This window comes from Monodelphis domestica, chromosome 1 (assembly GCF_027887165.1).
Source record: "Monodelphis domestica isolate mMonDom1 chromosome 1, mMonDom1.pri, whole genome shotgun sequence".
NCBI classification, from domain to species: Eukaryota; Metazoa; Chordata; class Mammalia; order Didelphimorphia; family Didelphidae; genus Monodelphis; species Monodelphis domestica.
Window position 1 is genome coordinate 441,125,105 of NC_077227.1, and position 18,764 is coordinate 441,143,868.

Consider the following 18,764-nt stretch of genomic DNA (forward strand, 5'->3'; position numbering starts at 1 on the left):
TATTATATTAATTTAATGGATGCTAGAGGTAAGAAGTAGTATTGAGGTGGGAAAACAAGAAGAACCTGCTCTGGAGTGGATAAGGAAGACTTCACAGAGGCAACGGATTTGAACTACAAATAGGATTTGGAAAATTGACTGCAGGGGTATGGCTATTGGTAGCTACCAACAAGTCTGGCTTATTATTTAATGATGGAATCAATCTCCTCTTGATGTTGTGCCTTAGACAATGGTTTCTAATGCCAAACCAAAGCCAGAAAAGTAAAAGAATTGTACACTTTGGGTATACCATGGGTCTGCTCCACAAAGGCTGTGCTGATGGGTTAGATGGATGGGACTTACAATTATTAATGTTTGGCACTGTTAACTGGAGACTTGAGGCTAATTTTAATGGATTTTTTGGAACTCTGGCTCACATGTCTGCTATTCCTTACTAATACTTTGTATTCATCAAACCCATATCTCTCTTCTGCCTCCTTTATCTATTCACTCTTGCAGCCAGGGAAAATAAAACAAAATATTACATTTTGTTTATTGTATTTTCTCCACCTTTAAATGTTAAAAATCCTATCAGATTCGGGAATTGATTCAATAAAAATTCAAGTAATTTTAATCTCAGCTTTCCCACTGATTAGCTGCATGACGGCAGGCAAATGATTTACACTTCAATTTCTTCATTTGTCAAGTGGAGACAATGACACCTGCTTTGCCTACTTCACAAAGTCATCAAGAGGATAAAATGAGATTATGTTTATGAAAGCACTTTTATAAATTCAAACATCTACAGTTATTAAAGTGTCAATGTGGAATCCAGAGGTCCCCGGACTTGCAGCTTGGAGGGATTTGGTTATCCCCAGTTTATTTAGTTTGGAGGCAGAAACCCCAGGTTTTATCCTTGTCACATGAGAGTTCCTCCCTGAGGGAAAGTCCTAGGTCTCAGGCTAACAATAGACTTTGAATTATAGTGCTGTAGGTAGCCTTTCAGTTTCATAAGCCAAAGGTCCAGAGTTGAATCCTCAAAAGGGTGATGTGATACAATGGGAGAATCTTTTTTTTTTTTTTTTGGAATTTGATGGTGGTTTAATTTAATATAGAATGAAGGAATTAAGAAGAAGAGAAAGGAAAAGGGGTATAAGAGTTTTCTCCGGCCTAGCCTAAGCCAAGTGAAGTTCAGAGAACTCAGCCACAAGGCCTCCTCAAAAGATTAGGGACTTCCTAAGAGGATAGTGTATTGGAAAGGTAAAGGAAAAAAATTAAGAATCAACCTAAACTCACTCATCTAGCACACTCATGCAAAGCTGCCAAGACGCCAAACGCCAAAATGCAGCCCAGCACAAAGAGCCAGAGCTATGTCTCCTCAAAAGACCCAGAGCTTAACACCTCCGTTGCCAAAGAGAGTGGAGAGAACAAGCTTCGTGAAATATATAGACTCTTTTTCACCTCACTTCCTGCTTCTCACACACATTGGTAGCTTAAGCTTGACTTCGGACAGCCCAGGGGGTCTGTCAGTTCTTTCTTATTTGTCACTTGCTAGCACATGTGGTCATAGGCCATCCTCCTCAACACTTAATTCTTAAGTAGGGGTGTATACATTCCTGTTTGTTAGGATTTTTTTTTAATTTTATATTTTATTTGATCATTTCCAAGCATTATTCATTAAAGACATAGATCATTTTCTTTTCCTCCCCTCACCCCCCATAACCGATGCGTAAATACACTGGGCATTACAAGTTTTCTTGATTTGAGCCCATTGCTATGTTGATAATATTTGCATTAGAGTGTTCATTTAGAGTCTCTCCTCTGTCATATCCCCTCAACCCCTGTAGTCAGGCAGTTGCTTTTCCTCATTGTTTCTACTCCCATAGTTTATCCTTTGCTTATGAATAGTGTTTTTTTCTCCTAGATCCCTGCAAATTGTTCAGGGACATTACACCGCCACTAATGGAGAAGTCCATTACATTCGATTATACCACAGTGTATTAGTCTCTGTGTACAATGTTCTCCTGGTTCTGCACCTCTCGCTCTGCATCACTTCCTGGAAGTCGTTCCAGTCTCCATGGAACTCCTCCACTTTATTATTCCTTTTATCACAATAGTATTCCATCACCAACATATACCACAATTTGCTCAGCCATTCCCCAATTGATGGACATCCCCTCATTTTCCAGTTTTTGGCCACCACAAAGAGTGCAGCTATGAATATTTTTGTACAAGTCTTTTTGTCCATTATCTCTTTGGGGTACAGACCCAGCAGTGCTATAGCTGGAGCAAAGGGTAGATATACTTTTGTCGTCCTTTGGGCATAGTTCCAAATTGCCCTCCAGAATGATTGGATCAGTTCACAACTCCACCAGCAATGAATTAATGTCCCTACTTTGCCACATCCCCTCCAGCATTCATTACTTTCCTTTGCTGTTATGTTAGCCAATCTGCTAGGTGTGAGGTGATACCTCAGAGTTGTTTTGATTTGCATCTCTCTGATTATAAGAGATTTAGAACACTTCTTCATGTGCTTATTAATAGTTTTGATTTCTTTATCTGAAAACTGCCTATCCATGTCCCTTGCCCATTTATCAATTGGAGAATGGCTTGATTTTTTCTACAGTTGATTTAGCTCTTTATAAATTTGAGTAATTAAACCTTTGTCAGAGGTTTCTATGAAGATTTTTTCCCAGTTTGTTGTTTCCCTTCTCATTTTAGTTACATTGGTTTTGTTTGTACAAAAGCTTTTTAGTTTGATGTAGTCAAAATTATTTATTTTACATTTTGTGATTCTTTCTATGTCTTGCTTGGTTTTAAAGTCTTTCCCCTCCCAAAGGTCTGACATGTATACTATTCTGTGTTTACCCAATTTACTTATGGGTTCCTTCTTTATGTTTAAGTCACTCACCCATTTTGAATTTATCTTGGTGTAGGGTGTGAGGTGTTGATCTATTCCTAGTCTCTCCCACACTGTCTTCCAATTTTCCAAACAGTTTTTATCGAATAGTGGATTTTTGTCCCAAAAGCTGGGATCTTTGAGTTTATCGTATACTGTCCTGCTGAGGTATCTTTCCCCCAGTCTATTCCACTGATCTTCCTTTCTGTTTCTTAGCCAGTACCAAATTGTTTTGATGACTGCTGCTTTGTAACATAGTTTAAGGTCAGGGACTGCAAGGCCCCCACCATATGTGTTTTTTTTTCATTATTTCCCTGGATATCCTTGATCTTTTATTCTTCCAAATGAACTTTGTTATGTTTTTTTCTAAATCAGTGAAGAAGTATTTCGATAGTTCAATGGGTATGGCACTAAATAGATAAATAAGTTTGGGTAGGATGGTCATTTTTATTATATTGGCTCGTCCTACCCATGAGCAGTTAATGTTTTTCCCATTGCTCAAGTTTAGTTTTAGTTGTGTGGAGAGTCTTTTGTAGTTGTGTTCATATAGTTCCCGTGTTTGTCTCAGGAGATAGATCCCTAGGTATTTTATTTTGTCTAAGGTGATTTTGAATGGGATTTCTCTTTCTAATTCTTGCTGCTGAGCTGTGTTGGAAATATATAGAAATGCTGATGACTTATGTGGGTTTATTTTGTATCCTGCAACTTTGCTAAAGTTGTTGATTATTTCAATTAGCTTTTTGCTTGAATCTCTAGGATTCTTTAAGTAGACCATCATATCATCTGCAAAGAGTGACAACTTGGTCTCCTCCTTGCCTATTTTGATGCCTTCAACTTATTTCTTCTCTAATTGCTACTGCTAATGTTTCTAGTACAATGTCAAATAGTAGAGGTGATAATGGGCATCCTTGTTTCACTCCTGATCTTATTGGGAATGCGTCTAGTTTATCCCCATTGCAGATGATATTAGCTGATGGTTTTAGATATATACTGTTTATTATTTTTAGGAATGACCCTTCTATTCCTATGCTTTCTAGTGTTTTTAATAGGAATGGGTGTTGTATTTTATCAAATGCTTTTTCTGCGTCTATTGAGATAATCATGTGGTTCTTGTTGGTTTGCTTGTTGATGTGGTCAATTATGTGGATGGTTTTCCTAATATTGAACCAGCCCTGCATCCCTGGTATGAATCCTACTTGATCATGGTGAATGATCCTTCTGATCACTTGCTGGAGTCTTTTTGCTAGTATCCTATTGAAGATTTTTGCATCTATATTCATTAGGGAGATTGGTCTATAGTTTTCTTTCTCTGTTTTTGACCTGCCTGGTTTTGGAATCAGTACCATGTTTGTGTCATAAAAGGAGTTTGGTAGAACTCCCTCTTTGCTTATTATGTCAAAGAGTTTGTATAGTATTGGGATTAACTGTTCTCTGAATGTTTGATAGAACTCACTGGTGAATCCATCAGGCCCTGGGGATTTTTTCTTAGGAAGTTCTTTGATGGCTTGTTGGATTTCATTTTCTGATATGGGATTATTTAAGAATTCTATTTCCTCTTCTGTTAGTCTAGGCAGTTTGTATTTTTGTATATATTCATCCATATCCCCTAAATTGGTGTATTTATTGCCACATAATTGGGCAAAGTAATTTCTAATGATTGCCTTAATTTCCTCTTCATTGGAGGTGCTGTCCCCCTTTTCATCTTTAATGCTGTTAATTTGCTTTTCTTCCTTCCTTTTTTTAATTAGATTGACCAGTACTTTGTCTATTTTGTTTGTTTTTTCAAAGTACCAGCTTCTTGTCTTATTTATTAAATCAATAGTTCTATCACTTTTGATTTGATTAATTTCTCCCTTAATTTTTAGGATTTCAATTTTGGTTTCTGCTGGGGGGTTTTAATTTGATCACTTTCTAGTTTTTTCATTTGCATTTCCAATTGATTGATCTCTGCTCTCCCTAGTTTGTTAATATAAGCATTCAGGGATATGAATTTACCTCTGATTACCGCTTTGGCTGCATCCCAAAAGGTTTGAAAGGATGTCTCGCCATTGTCATTTTCCTCAATGAAATTATTGTTTCTATGATTTCTTCTTTAAGTAAACGATTTTGGAGTATCATATTGTTTAATTTCCAATTGGTTTTAGATTTGGTTTTCCATGTACCATTACTGATCATTATTTTTATTGCCTTGTGATCTGAGAAGGCTGCATTCATTATTTCTGCTTTTCTGCATTTGTGTGCTATGTTTCTGTGACCTAATGTATGGTCAATTTTTGTGAATGTGCCATGTGGTGCTGAGAAGAAGGTGTATTCCTTTTTATCCCTATTTATTTTTCTCCATATGTCTATTAATTCTAATTTTTCTAAGATTTCATTCACTTCTTTTACCTCTTTCTTATTTATTTTTTTGATTTGATTTATCTAAATCTGATAATGGTTGGTTTAAGTCTCCCACTAATATGGTTTTACTGTCTATTTCTTCCTTCAATTCTCCTAGTTTCTCCATTAGAAATTTGGGTGCTATATTATTTGGTGCATACATGTTGATTAATGATATTTCCTCATTGTCTAAAGTCCCTTTTAACAAAATATAATTACCTTCCCTGTCCCTTTTGATCAGGTCTATTTTTGCTTTGGCTTTATCAGATATCATGATTACCATTCCTGCCTTCTTTCTGTCAGTTGAGGCCCAGAAGGTCTTACTCCATCCTTTAATTCTGACCTTGTGGGTGTCAATCCGCCTCATGTGTGTTTCTTGAAGACAACATATGGTAGGGTTTTGGATTCAATCCATTCTGCTATTCGTCTACGATTTATGGGTGAGTTCATCCCATTCACGTTCAAAGTTATAATTGTCATTTGTGGACTCCCTGACATTTTGATATCCTTCCCTAATTCTAACCTTTTCTTCTTTGGCTCTACCTTTTAGTCCAGTGATTTATTTTGAATCAGTCCCCCTTGTCCCCTCCCTTGATGTTTCCCTTTTTAGTCCCTCCCTTTTTGTTCCCTCCCCCTTCCCCCTCTCTTTCCCTCCCTTTTTGTTTTCCCTGTCCCCCTCCCCCCTTGGTTTTCCCTTCTCCCTACCCTTGTTGGGTAAGATAGACTTCAAGATCCCAATGGATCTGGATGTTTTTCCCTCTCAGAGTTGATTTCCCTGAGATTAAGTTTTAAGTAAAAAGTCTCCTTCTTATAGGAGTTTTCTTCCCCTCCCCTTCCCATGTGAATCTTTGTGTGAGAAAGATTATTCTGTTTGGTCTTTCTTTACCCCCTATTTATACATTACATTTCCCCCACATGTTAGTATATATAGATTGATATAAATGTAGTCCTTATAGAAGAGAGTTTGAGTAAATGAAGAAGATAACATTTTTCCCCTTTCCTTAATATTTACCTTTTCAGGTATTCCTTGCTCTTTGTTTTTCGGTATCAAACTTTCCACAGAGCTCTGGTCTTTTCTTTGCAAAAAGTTGGAAGTCTTCTATTTTGTTGAATTCCCATAATTTCCCTTGGAAGTATATAGTCAGTTTTGCTGGGTGGGAGAGTCTTTTAAGGCAAAAAAGAGGCATCTGATGGGATTAGCCATCCCCACTCAGAACTAACTCAAGGTCTATTATTAGCCTGAGACCAGTGAAGTAGGACTTTTCCTCAGGGAGGAACTCTCATGTGACAAGGTCAAAAATTGGGGTTTCTACCTCCAAACTAAATAAACTGGGGATCACCAAATCCTCCAAGCTGAAAGTCTGGGGATCTCTGGATTCCATGTGGACAAAGGCTACCCAATTTTTTCTATATATTCCTCTAATTCATTCAACGTTCTTCAAGAAAAGAGATACCAACATTTCTCCATCAAATATCTTATCTGGGTACCAAAGTATTAGCAATGGTTATGCTATTAGACCAAGAAGCTCTTACAAAAATTGGAAAGAGGAAGATTTCATAAAATCTTTGCTCACATCTTTATACAAAAGATTGCTAACAAGCTCAGTGTCTACAACCATCATCCTGGAAGGCAACCCATGTAGAAAGGAAGCCTGGCAGCTGCTCCTACAAGACTGAGTCATCTACTAAAGAGAAGGAAAAAGAAAGTCCTTGTCAATACCTACGTCCTTGATAGTCATTAGCCAATGTTTCATTATCAGAAACTGATATGATTTTATCAGGAGAAATGGCACTAAAGAAAAAAGTCGTCTGCTAAGACCATGGAATTTTTTCGTCTAGCTTGGAGTTGAAACCTTCTCTCTCTCTTTCACTCAACATATATATATATATATATATATATATATATATGTGTGTATATATATATATATGGTCTTCTATTAGAATGTATACTTTTTGAGAGAAGAAACTGTATTACTTTATTTGCAGCCCTAGCTCTTAGCACAGTGCCATGTAGATAGTAAGTTCTTAAATATTTTATTTGTTCACTCATTAATTGATGATAATATCCCTAAATCTGTTAAAATTCAGTACTTTAGATACCTTTGGCATAAGTGCCCAAAAGAAAGCCAAGTTTGACTACTAGAACATCTTGTGGGTGAAACCTCACTAGATACAATTTTTTTTTCTCAAAACAATATATAACAAGAAAAATCTAATGGTGAGTGGCAAACACATAGACTATCAGGGTAAATTCTTAGTCTGAAAACCACCCATCGCATATTCAAGATATAATAGTTATTAATTATAACAATAACATTTTAAGGAATGTAATTATTTCTGAAAGCAAGGCTGTATCTCCTGAATCCAGGTGAGATAACTTTGTTGTACAATCATATGAATTCCCTTGTTCTTAGCAGAGAAAATGGGATGGGAAGATAGAGAGAGAGGGGGAGAGAGAGGAGAAAAAAAAGATAGAAGGAATTGGTTATTGACAAAGAGAAAGAAATTTCTAGTTATTCCTCTAAAAGGTGAGTCTTCTATCCTGTGATATCTACAAAAAAATAAAAATAAAGAGTAATGAAGATTGGATAGCTACATCCTTCAAGAGAAGAGAAATAAGATAGAAAGTAGAGCCAAAAAGCCTCTGGTCTTCCGCTCGACTTGAATACAAAATGAAAAAACCTCTTGTACTTCTGCCCAACTAGAAGGAGAGAAAGGGAAGAAACAAGATGTCTCCTATTCCATTGTAGAGCAGGAAAATTTAAAACAGAGTCAAGAACTCTCCACTTTCCTTCCAAAGTGAAAGTAAATACAAGTAAAACAGTATCTTCTTGATCCTATGTGCCACCATTTCAAAAGTCAGTGGAAATCCTCACTAACTTCTCTAAGGAACAAGAAAATGTAGAATCAAGATAGTCCTGTCTTTTTAACAAATTGAAAGCTACCTCTTCAATCTAGTTAATCTGACTTGGGATTTTTTAGCCAAATGTTTTGGCTGCAGATGAAAGAGGAAAGAGTTGTTATGTTCTCTCTTATCCCAAACTGATAGAAGCTAGCTCACTGGTAATTGATAGCTTATAATTTTGCCAAGGCTTTCAAAGTAGATTAGCCCCTAACACTACCTAAACCTAAGATGTTATCTGTATTTGTAAATTAATGACAGCAGTAAAATGTAGTATTTGGCACTTTTTCATCTCACCAATTGATCTGTATAGGTTTGTAACATCTTAGAAACCTGTTTTGATCAGTCACCATAAACTCTTACATGAAAAAAAAAAATCTCATACATGTACCTGTCTGGCTTATAAAGGAATTTTCTTACCTCACAGAGTTTGGGCCAAGGAAGGAAGACAATTGTTTTAGTACCTGTTTAGTCATCTATCCATTAATCAATCAGCAAGCATTTCTTCAGTTCCTGCCATTTAATTCCATTAATACTTCACTAAATAAATTTACCTTTCTAGGTGTCTCTTGACTTTTAGCTTTGCACTACAAGGATCCTTATCAGCTCTCAGCCCTTTATCAGAAATTCCTGAAAGTCCTCTATTCCATCGGAGATCCATTGCCCCATCTCACCCCCAATATGATTGCCATCAACTTTGAAGGGTAAGTTATTGTTAGTTAGAGACAACTTGTCTTTTGGAAAATCATGTTCCAAGGCCTCCTGTCATTTAAAATATAAACTGCCAGTCTTGTGTTATCTTGATTGTAGTTCCTAGGTAGTTGGACTATGTCTTTCTGGATACTTGAATTTTTTATTTTACATAGGAGTAGTCCTTTTGGAGTTACTTTTATGAGATAATTCAGAAAATTCTATCTTCACTTTGCCCTCTGGTCCTAATAGATATGGGTAGTTTTCATTGATGATTTCTTAAAATACAGTGTTCAGGCTTATTTTTTTAAATCATAGTTTATGAGGAGTCCAATGACTCTTAAATTGTCAAGCCCTGATCTGTTTTCCAGTTTATTAGTGTAGTAAGGGATTTCTAGCAAGGCATAACAGAGCGAGCTGACAGCATGAGACCCTGCAGACCAACATCATCAACATCATCATCAATAACAAAATTATCATCATCAACAATAACATCATCATCAACATCATCAATGTCATCAACATCATCAACAACATCATCATCAACAACATCATCATCAATATCAACATCTAACTATCTTTTCCTGGCCCAGAAAATATTTTTGCTGGCTGGCCTAACCTAATAGCATACTACACAGAGTACTGAATGAGAAGCAAAAGACCTAAACTCTAGGCTATGTGTCTTTTGGGTATAAAAAGAAAGCCTTCTTTTTCCTGGACTCAGTTTTCACATTTATGTGAAGCTTACCTGCACTCTTCATTAAGTTAATCAATTAAATCAAAGAACAGATCAGGTCTCAACAATAAAATAAAAAGCTTTCTGTAGTGTGGTAGCAAAGTTCGGAAAATTAAAACTCCTGGTATAGCTTGGCTCCTTTAAAAAAAAAAGCTGATTTATCTCTTGCAAAGAGACTAGAGATAGGGCTGGAAGTGGAGATTAGAAGAAAGGAATTAGGGAGCAGTTAAGATGCTCAGTGGATTGAGAGTCAGCCCTAGAAAGCTATGTGACCCTGGGCAAATCACTTAACCCTCATTGTCTTGCCCTCACTGCTCTTCTGCTTTGGAACCAATACACAGTATTGATTCTAAAATAGAAGGAAAGGGTTTTAAAAAAAAGAAGGAAGGAAGGACCATATCACCAGTGTCTCTCAAATTTTATATAGAACTTATAAAAATGTTTGATCTTATATATAGCCCTTAGAGGATTCTAAGAAGTAGGTTATAGGAATTCTAGCAAAATAAAAAATGATCATACAAGACCTGATGAGACTAGAAGCAATGGTCAGGGAATAAAATCATGAGGTCTTCTGAGGACTCCTTCCTTCAGCCCTGGCAGACAAGCAGAAAGGACAATAGCAGCCCTGCTCTACTTGCTGGATATCTATGATTGAGAACTTCCTGGACCTAAGATGGGTAATCTAATTTAATCTATTTGGGGGGGGGGAGTGTGTATATGTCTTTAGGGTTATTATTAAGCAGAAGTAAATAAAAATGTATAAACTGAACTTTTGAAGTTGTTAGATCTTTTTTTGATGACCAAGAAATATCCCCTGAATTTCATATGCTTTCAAGTCCTCTTTGAAAGTCTCCTTTTCTCTTAATGAGATTCTGTGTGATTATTTAATGACATTTACATAGTCCAGTATTCCATTGCTTCTAGTGTCCAAGATCCAAAGCTACTACAAGTCAAGGGCAGCAATTGGCTATATCCTAAAATACTTTCCCATTAAATGACTTTAAAGTGCAAAGTACTGGGTATTAAGTGGGTATCCCCACAGTGAAATCCTAGTTCAATTGAATCACTGAAGGGTCCCCAGATTGGGCATTAAGATAGTATGATATGGTAGATCCTAGACAAATATATAGTCAAGAATGTAAATGATCAGTTTCAAGGATGGGTAGTCCTCTATGAAGCATAGAATTCATGTCCCTATCTCTTGAAAGACTATCAGACAAATATATATGTATGTATGTATGTATGTATGTATGTATGTATGTATGTATAGACAGATATCATGTCTTATAAATTGAAATTTTGTGGGAACCCTACATCAAGCAAGTCTGTTGGCATTAGTTTTCCAACAGCCTCTGTTCACATTGTGTCTTTGTGTGACCTTTTGGCAATTCACATAATTTGTTAGGGCGATCTGTGATCAGTGACCTTTGATGTTACTAATATAATTCTTTTGGGGTACCATGAACCACACCCATATGAGATGAAAAACTTAATTGATAAATATTGTATATTCTGACTGCTCCATTGACCAGCCATTTTCCCATATGTTCTCCACAGGCCTCTCTTTTCTCTAAAACACAATATTGAAAGCAGGTCAGTTAATAACCTGGTGGCCTCTAAGTGTTCAAATGAAAAGAAGAGTCACAAGTGTCACTTATTTAACCAAAAACTAGAAATGATACTTACCAAAAAAGGCATGTGTAAAGCCAAGATAACCTTAAACCTAGGTCTCTTGCACCAAATGGTTAGCCAAGTTGTGAATATAAAGGAAAAGTTCTTGAAAGAAATTAAAAGTATACTTTTTTAGAAATAAAATATTGTAATTAAGGTACATACATTATTTTAACACACTATTGTATACTTAATAGACTACAATATAGTATAAACATAACTTTTATATGCACTGGAAAACCAAAAACTTTTTATTGCAATATTCATTTTATTGTGGTGGTCTGGAACTGAATCTGCAATATCTCTGAGGCATACCTGTATGTTTAAGACATCTGGAAACACCTTGTGTGAATTTAGCTTCACTATATTCATTTGGGGAAATCTCTTTTTCACTATGGGGCATGGATGGTAAATATAGCTTGGCTTCTTAGAATTACAGAGAGAAATGCAGTTATGCCCATAGATCCTCAGTTAGTTCTGTTGTTCAGGAAACATGAAACAATGCATGCATCATCTTGCAGAAACAAGAGCAAGGATTGGGAGATGGAGAAAATATGCTGCAGTAGTGGGAAGACAGTTGAGGATATCAAAAATTTTGAGGTCAAAAAGTAACCCAAAGCCAAGTGTCTGAAAATACAAGTTCCAGAGAGGACTCTGGTAGTTGTGCCTTAAATATGGAATTTGGAGCACTCAATTCAATGAGCCTGATGCATTTCAAATCTGACCAGCCACTTAATTAAACTTCAAAAATCTTCCCTTCTACTAGCAAGGCTCTGCCCCTATGAATGTATCTTCATACAAGCTTAATCTTTCAGGATGGCCTTACACTGTAATAGCAAAACAGACTTTTCCAAAGTTCAGGTTTCAGGCTATGTGAATGTTTGCCTTAGGCAGCAGGACTATTTTTAAATTGACACTCTGCCAGGGTTCTTATCTGTCAAGGACCTAGGGAATGTAACCTGAGTGATAATTCTCAGTACATTTTTTGTACAGATGATCAGTGAGCAGATTTGCCAGAAAGATCCAGCAATGTCTTGTTACCTGGAGTGAGCTGGGGATTATTTTAGTGGGTTTGATTTTTTTGCCATATCTCTAGTTCCCATTCTTCCCTTATTAAAATGATTATTTGCATTAACATTTGTTCCAGCTTGGTTTGTTAAGTCATGCATTACCAATGTCTCCCCTACGTTCAATTATATTTTGGAGAAATAACTTTTCCTGCATTTTAAAGGCATTGCACATTAATGAAATGGCTTTCCATATTTCATGAGCAAATAACTACCCTTTCCTTTTGAGTAAGCATGGTTTCACTGCAGAAAAATTTTGTCAAAATAATTTCTTTTTGGTTCAGACAACTTTTTAACTCAACATAAAAAGTTGATATTTATTAGTAGTGGTCCAAAAATAGTAGAGCAAATAGATGATTCTGATAAATTATGGCTGGAAATGAGGAGCTTGGCTCCAATAGGAGATGCTTTCTGCTTTATGGGTTTAGCCAGAGACACAAAAGACTATTACAAGTGGTGTACTTCTCTTACAGTCCCCTTTTCGATTTCCAAAGTGAAATTCATCTTCTATTCAATAGTATGCCAAACATGAATTTAATATCAACTTTAAGTGCTCTCACCCTCTATTTCCTATTACCTCTCCCTTTCTTCTCTCTCATATGTGAATCTTAAAATTTCTCAGACTTGTGAATATTAAAGATTCTCAGACTCTACCTTAGAACATTTGGTTAAGACCATTCCTCATCTTAAACAATGAAGGTACTTGATCAGGAAAGTGAGAACTCTAACCTTACTCCACCCATACTTAAGCATACTTAAGGGGAAGATAAAGTTGTGAACTCCTTACTGAACAATGGAAAAGTACTTAATTCATACTTATAGTGAGGCAAAAGCCCTTAAGCTGTCTATTTTTAGATCTAATACAAAAAGGTGCTAAGTACTTATGAAGGTCAAATTAATCACTAAAAGGCCAGGCAACTTGCAAACTTGCAAGGGAGGAGCTTAACAAAAGAGGTGTGAAGTTTTAGTCTACTCAGGTGTGAATTACTCAAAAGTTTAGTCTACTCAGGTGGGAATTAAGAATGGTCAGTCCTGTGAAAATGCCTACTGTGATTGGTAGATGTGAGAACTTAGGGGAGGTGACATAGGAGAAAATTCTCTTTAAAAGGAGGTCAGAAAGGCCTCTGAAGACTCAGTTTGCCAAAGCTGAATTAGAGGGCTTGGTGGCTGAACTTAGTTGAGCTGAAGAGCTGAACTGGTGGGTCTCTCTGAACACTAGAATCTTGCTTGGGACAAATCTTGTGGTGAGTGGATTAAAGACTGACTGATCTCTCTCTTAAGGCTTAAGCCTAGGCTGGCCTAGGCTGGCCTAGCCTTTTTCTCATTATTTCCTCTTACTCTCTCGCTCTCTCTTTCCTTAATTCCTTTATTTGTATTAATTAAAATCTCCATAAAACCCAGCTGACTTGGGTATATTTAATATTTGGGAATTTTCCCATGGCAACCACTTTTTTAAAAAATATAAAATCAATACACTAAAATTTATCTTTACCAGTGTGGTCAAAACCTTACAGGTTGGCCATTTACATATTTTGCAGTCACAGTTTAAGCCAACCACTCTTTTAACTGTAACACATCTCCGTACCTTTAATAGTCCTTCCCTCTCTCTTTCTTTCCTTATAGTTCCCTTCTTCCTCTCCTCCTTCCTTCCTTAAACCCTTTGAAAATGAAAAATAATGGAGACAATTAACACTAAAAAAGGCAGCCTGAAGGAAGTGAGCTTGACCACAAGTAATGACACAGCATCAGTACTACATTTCTTCAAGTCAATTATTCTATGGTCTTCCAACATGTACATGAGAAAGGGAAACAAGCCAAAGATAAAGAAAGGGATAGAGGTGAGGAGAGAAAGGTTGGTTGGGCCAAATAATTTCTGAGGAGCATATCCAGAAAATGAGAAGTGCCAGAAACTTAGGAAGAGGCCAAATAAAAATATTCACACACACACACACACACACACACACACACACACACACACACACACACAGGACACAGCATCTAAAAATTCCCACCCAGACTGGGAGTCAGGAGAAGGAAGGAAAAGTAGCATGGGACTACTTCTTAGGGCTGAAATGGGAAGGGGGAAGGAAATCCAAATACTGAAGAATGGGAAGGAAAATACTACTGGGACTCCCATCCTAAGTACTGACTAACAGTATTGTAAGTTTTCTAATCCCACCCTAAGGGAGCAGAGAAAAGGCAGGGAATTCAGAAGGCGTGAACCAGGGATATAACTTGTGCTGATTCCATGGCAAGATTCCAGACCATCCTCTGAAATCTCCCAGTTTCCTGATTATTTAAATATCATGAATTCATTTGTTTGCCTCTCGTGATCACATGTGATATAGCAGTAGATCTGACTTCTAGATTTTTGTGACAGTATTAAGAGAATGATGTTGTTTATAAGAGAAGAGAATATAATTTAGAGGAATAGAGTGTATAGTCGTTTTTAGAATGTTAAATGTGGTAAGAGAAGCTATACTCAAGAGAAGAGCCACAGAAATGATTCTTTTTGTTTAAACCCTCCTTACCTTTTGTCTTCATTTCAGTTCTAATACAGAAGAGTAGCAAGGGCCAGGCAATTGGGGCATAGTGACTTGCCCAGAGTCACCAACCTCAGAGTTATCTGAGCTCACATTTGAATCTAGGTCCTTCCAACTCCAGCCTTGGTGCTCTGTCCACTGTACACCTAGCTGCTCCAGGAGTGATTCTAAGTATACAAGCAAGAGTGGAGGGATGTTCTGTTAAGGACTGGGGAGCATTCAACTCCCCCAGTCATGGCACTAGGGGGTGAAGAATTCCTCCCTGAATCCTCCCCTTTCTCTCCACCATATGTGCTAGTAGCAGACTGAGTCCAATGTGAGCTGTCTGCAGTTACTGCCTTGCTGCCTCTACTCCTCAGCTCTACTAGCTCCCTTATGAAGATAATAGTGGAGGGATATTGAAGGTGACAATAAAGCTTCCTTTGAGGAAAACAAAGATAGACAGAAGGCTCATGGCTCCAATTTGTATTTCTACATCCTCAGTCTACACACTAGTTTCATACTATAATTACAACGCTGTATTTTGTTTCTTTCAAGGTTGTTTTATTGATTAATGTTTGTGGTTCTACCTAGAACAGAGTTCAACTGTTCATTTTTGATAGACCCCCCCTTTGGCAGTCTGGTGAAGGCAATAGACCCCAACAGAATAGTGTTTTTAAATGCTTACAGTAAAATACATAGGATTAAAATTTTTTATTAAAATTCAGATATGAAAATATTTTTAATGAAGTCATACACCTCAGGTTAAGAATTCTTGACTTAGAAAGACTCTTCTCTGGAAGCTTAGTTGATATGAGATCTGATGTTTCTTTCTGTGATGGATAAAAACTTAATCTGAATTTTAATGTTACTATGATAATCACTGGTCCATAGGAATAGGAGATAAAGCGAATTTAATGAGAATCAGGAAGTCAGTCTAATAAGAAGTTTAATCTAGATCTGCCTTGCATTAAGCCAATATAATAGAAGAAAATCTGGACTAACTGTTGTGTTGCTGTTCAATAATGTCCAATTCTTTGTGATGTTACAAACCATACTCTCTGTAGGGTTTTCTTGGCAAAGATACTAGACTGTTTGCCATTTCCTTCTCCAGCAGATTAATGCAAACAGAGGTTAAGTGACTTCCCAGGGTCACCCAGCTACTAACTATCTGAGGCTAGATTTGAATTCCATCTTCCTGACTCAGATTAAGCACTCTAGCCATTAAACCATCTAACTGCCTGTACTCACTACCCTTCTTTGAAACAGACTGGGGTAGCAGAAGAATTTTGTGTATCATAAAGTAAACAAATTAGAATTTCTTGGACAAACAAGGTCTTCTCATGAATGCAAAATGACTCATTTCCCAAAAGTTGTATTAAGATAGTTCCATCAAAGTCCTATTCTGATCCCTCATTAGCACAGAGACAACTAAAGGCTCTGAAAGGTTTCTGCAAGAAAAGCTCAAACTTAGCAGGCCCTCCTGGACTAAAATAAGGGCTCAATTTAGGCAACTTTAAAACTAAATTAATGCTGTGGTCTTAGTGACTTGGACTAATTAAGTACCAAGGATCAATTCATTGCCTTTTTAAAGCAACAACCTTAATCTAGCCTCTCTCAGGAACTTCCCAGACTTAGATTTTGCTTCTACTACAAAATGCCTGATGATTTCTCACAAAGAAGACTGACAAGTAGTCAGATAGGTAAGAAGATAATCATTTTTCCTCAGTTACGTTTGACCCAAGGATTGTGGAAATTTAAGTTTAGATTACGTTTGGGCCCAATCCAGGGTTTGAGGAAGATTAGGATTAGATTAGATTCACCCTGGGGAGCAGGATGGCCTAGAGTTGTCTGGAGTTTTCAGTAGTCACACAGATGATGTCCAGGAGGAGAATGATAGATATTTAATAGCCTGGGATGAGGGGATGCTCCTAATAATTAGAGGAATGACTAAATATCATACATTTGAATTATGTCTGATATAGAACTATAACATCTGACATAACAACTGATATGACAGAACTATAACAGATTTAGCTGATTATCTGCATTTACTAATTTAGCTTTTACCTTTATTGCAAATTAAAGAAATTGCCTAGTCATTGAAAAATCATATTCTGATTGGATGAAGTTTTGGTTTGGCTAGGCATCTTTTAGTGATGTTTTCTGCCCATCCCCTAAAAAGGGGGTTCTTCTTTGCATCCTGTCTGTGTGTCTGTTTTATTGTTTTGTCTGTATTTTTATGATTTTATAAAACATACTTTTTTTAAAGGAAAATGCAGCTGGACACACACAAAAAAACCTGCTAAAAGCTGCATCCAAAGAGTTTACTATGCTAATAAAGATTAACAAAGTTTCATACTTGAAGGAGTTGTTCCAGTAAGCAAGACTCACTTTTAGACTTTCAGTGGGAGATTAGATAAAAAGAAGAAAAAAGTGGCAAAATACTTTTTATTTCTGTTTTGGCTACATTGGAATTATAGAAATAAAGTCACATAATCATAAAAAGAAAAACCTACCTGGTTTCTAAAACCACCCAAAATATCTTAGTCAATTTTGTAGGTTTGGAGATTAAGAAGATTAGAGATTAATCATTAAGAAACTTGTAGATTAGTAATTTTAAAATGTCAGGAGAGAACTCTTGGGACTTTGGGTAATTTCAGGAATTTAACTCTTTCTGAAATAGCTTAGTGAGTTTTGGGATACCACTGTAGAATGCTATAAGTAAAAAGGGTAAGAATTGTTTTGTAAAAGTTTTAAGTGTAAATAACATTTAGATAATTGCCCCCATCACAAGCACAAAGATTGGTAGTCCTATTGTTTTAGAGAAGTTAAGGAAGGCATTTAGTACAATACTAACTCTATGAGTTAACAAACTAATACTGGAACATCTCTAAGTTATTATAATAGGACATAATTCAGAAAATCTTTATAATTTTAGTCTGTATTTGTAGTCAAATTATAATATAGGTATAATATTCTTCAAAGGGGGAAAATATTAAATTATATAATAAGACCAAAATGTGATGTATAAATTTTCTTAATTAAACGGGATTAGAAAACAAAAAGGTCAGATTTTTTTTCTCTAGGAATTATACATATGTATGTGACTAACCTCCAAGTGTAGCATGGAAATTTAGGCTCTGATTATGTTTTAATAAGTTCTCAAAATTAGAGTAAGCATTTACATATAAAATTATATTGATTATTGTAAATAAAGTGAAATTATTTCCCCATTTCAAAGTTTCTGCCTAATAATTTTAAAATATTTATTTAAAAGAATTTTATATTCAGAATAATTCAAATAGACAGAAGTATTAGATTCTCATGAAATGTTTTAAAATTTTATAACAGGTACAGGATGTAGATAATGATAAAAATAGCAAGTGGTATATACAAACTTACTTAAATTCTCCGAGGTTTTAGGTTTGGAGAATCAAATTTAAGAGACTATACTAGGTTGTATTAAGTCTTGTTACTGATAAACTTTGGCAGGTTTTAATCTAGGAAACTTTACAAGTAATTTGGAAGCAGAGGAATAGAGCCCCTCACCCCCCTCCTTTCAGAACTGTCCTGAGAATGAAACCTATAACAGAATATCCAAGAAAAGATATTCAAGAACCAGAAGACTTCATGAGACATCTGGGACTCAAAACATGCTGATTATATGAACACTGGGAATGGGTTACTAGGGTAAAAGGAGACTTGATGTTAGCTAATATTGATAATCATTATTATATTGCTTTGGCTTTTTGTTTCATGGTATTTATATTTCTGTATACTTTTTTTGGTTACATCAACAACATATAAATCTCCCTGATCAATAGCCTGATTGATGAAATTCTGTTCAGTACTATATGGAAAACCTTATAGATTTGGCTTATAAATAGGTGATCTATGGTTGAAGTAGGCAGCCTAC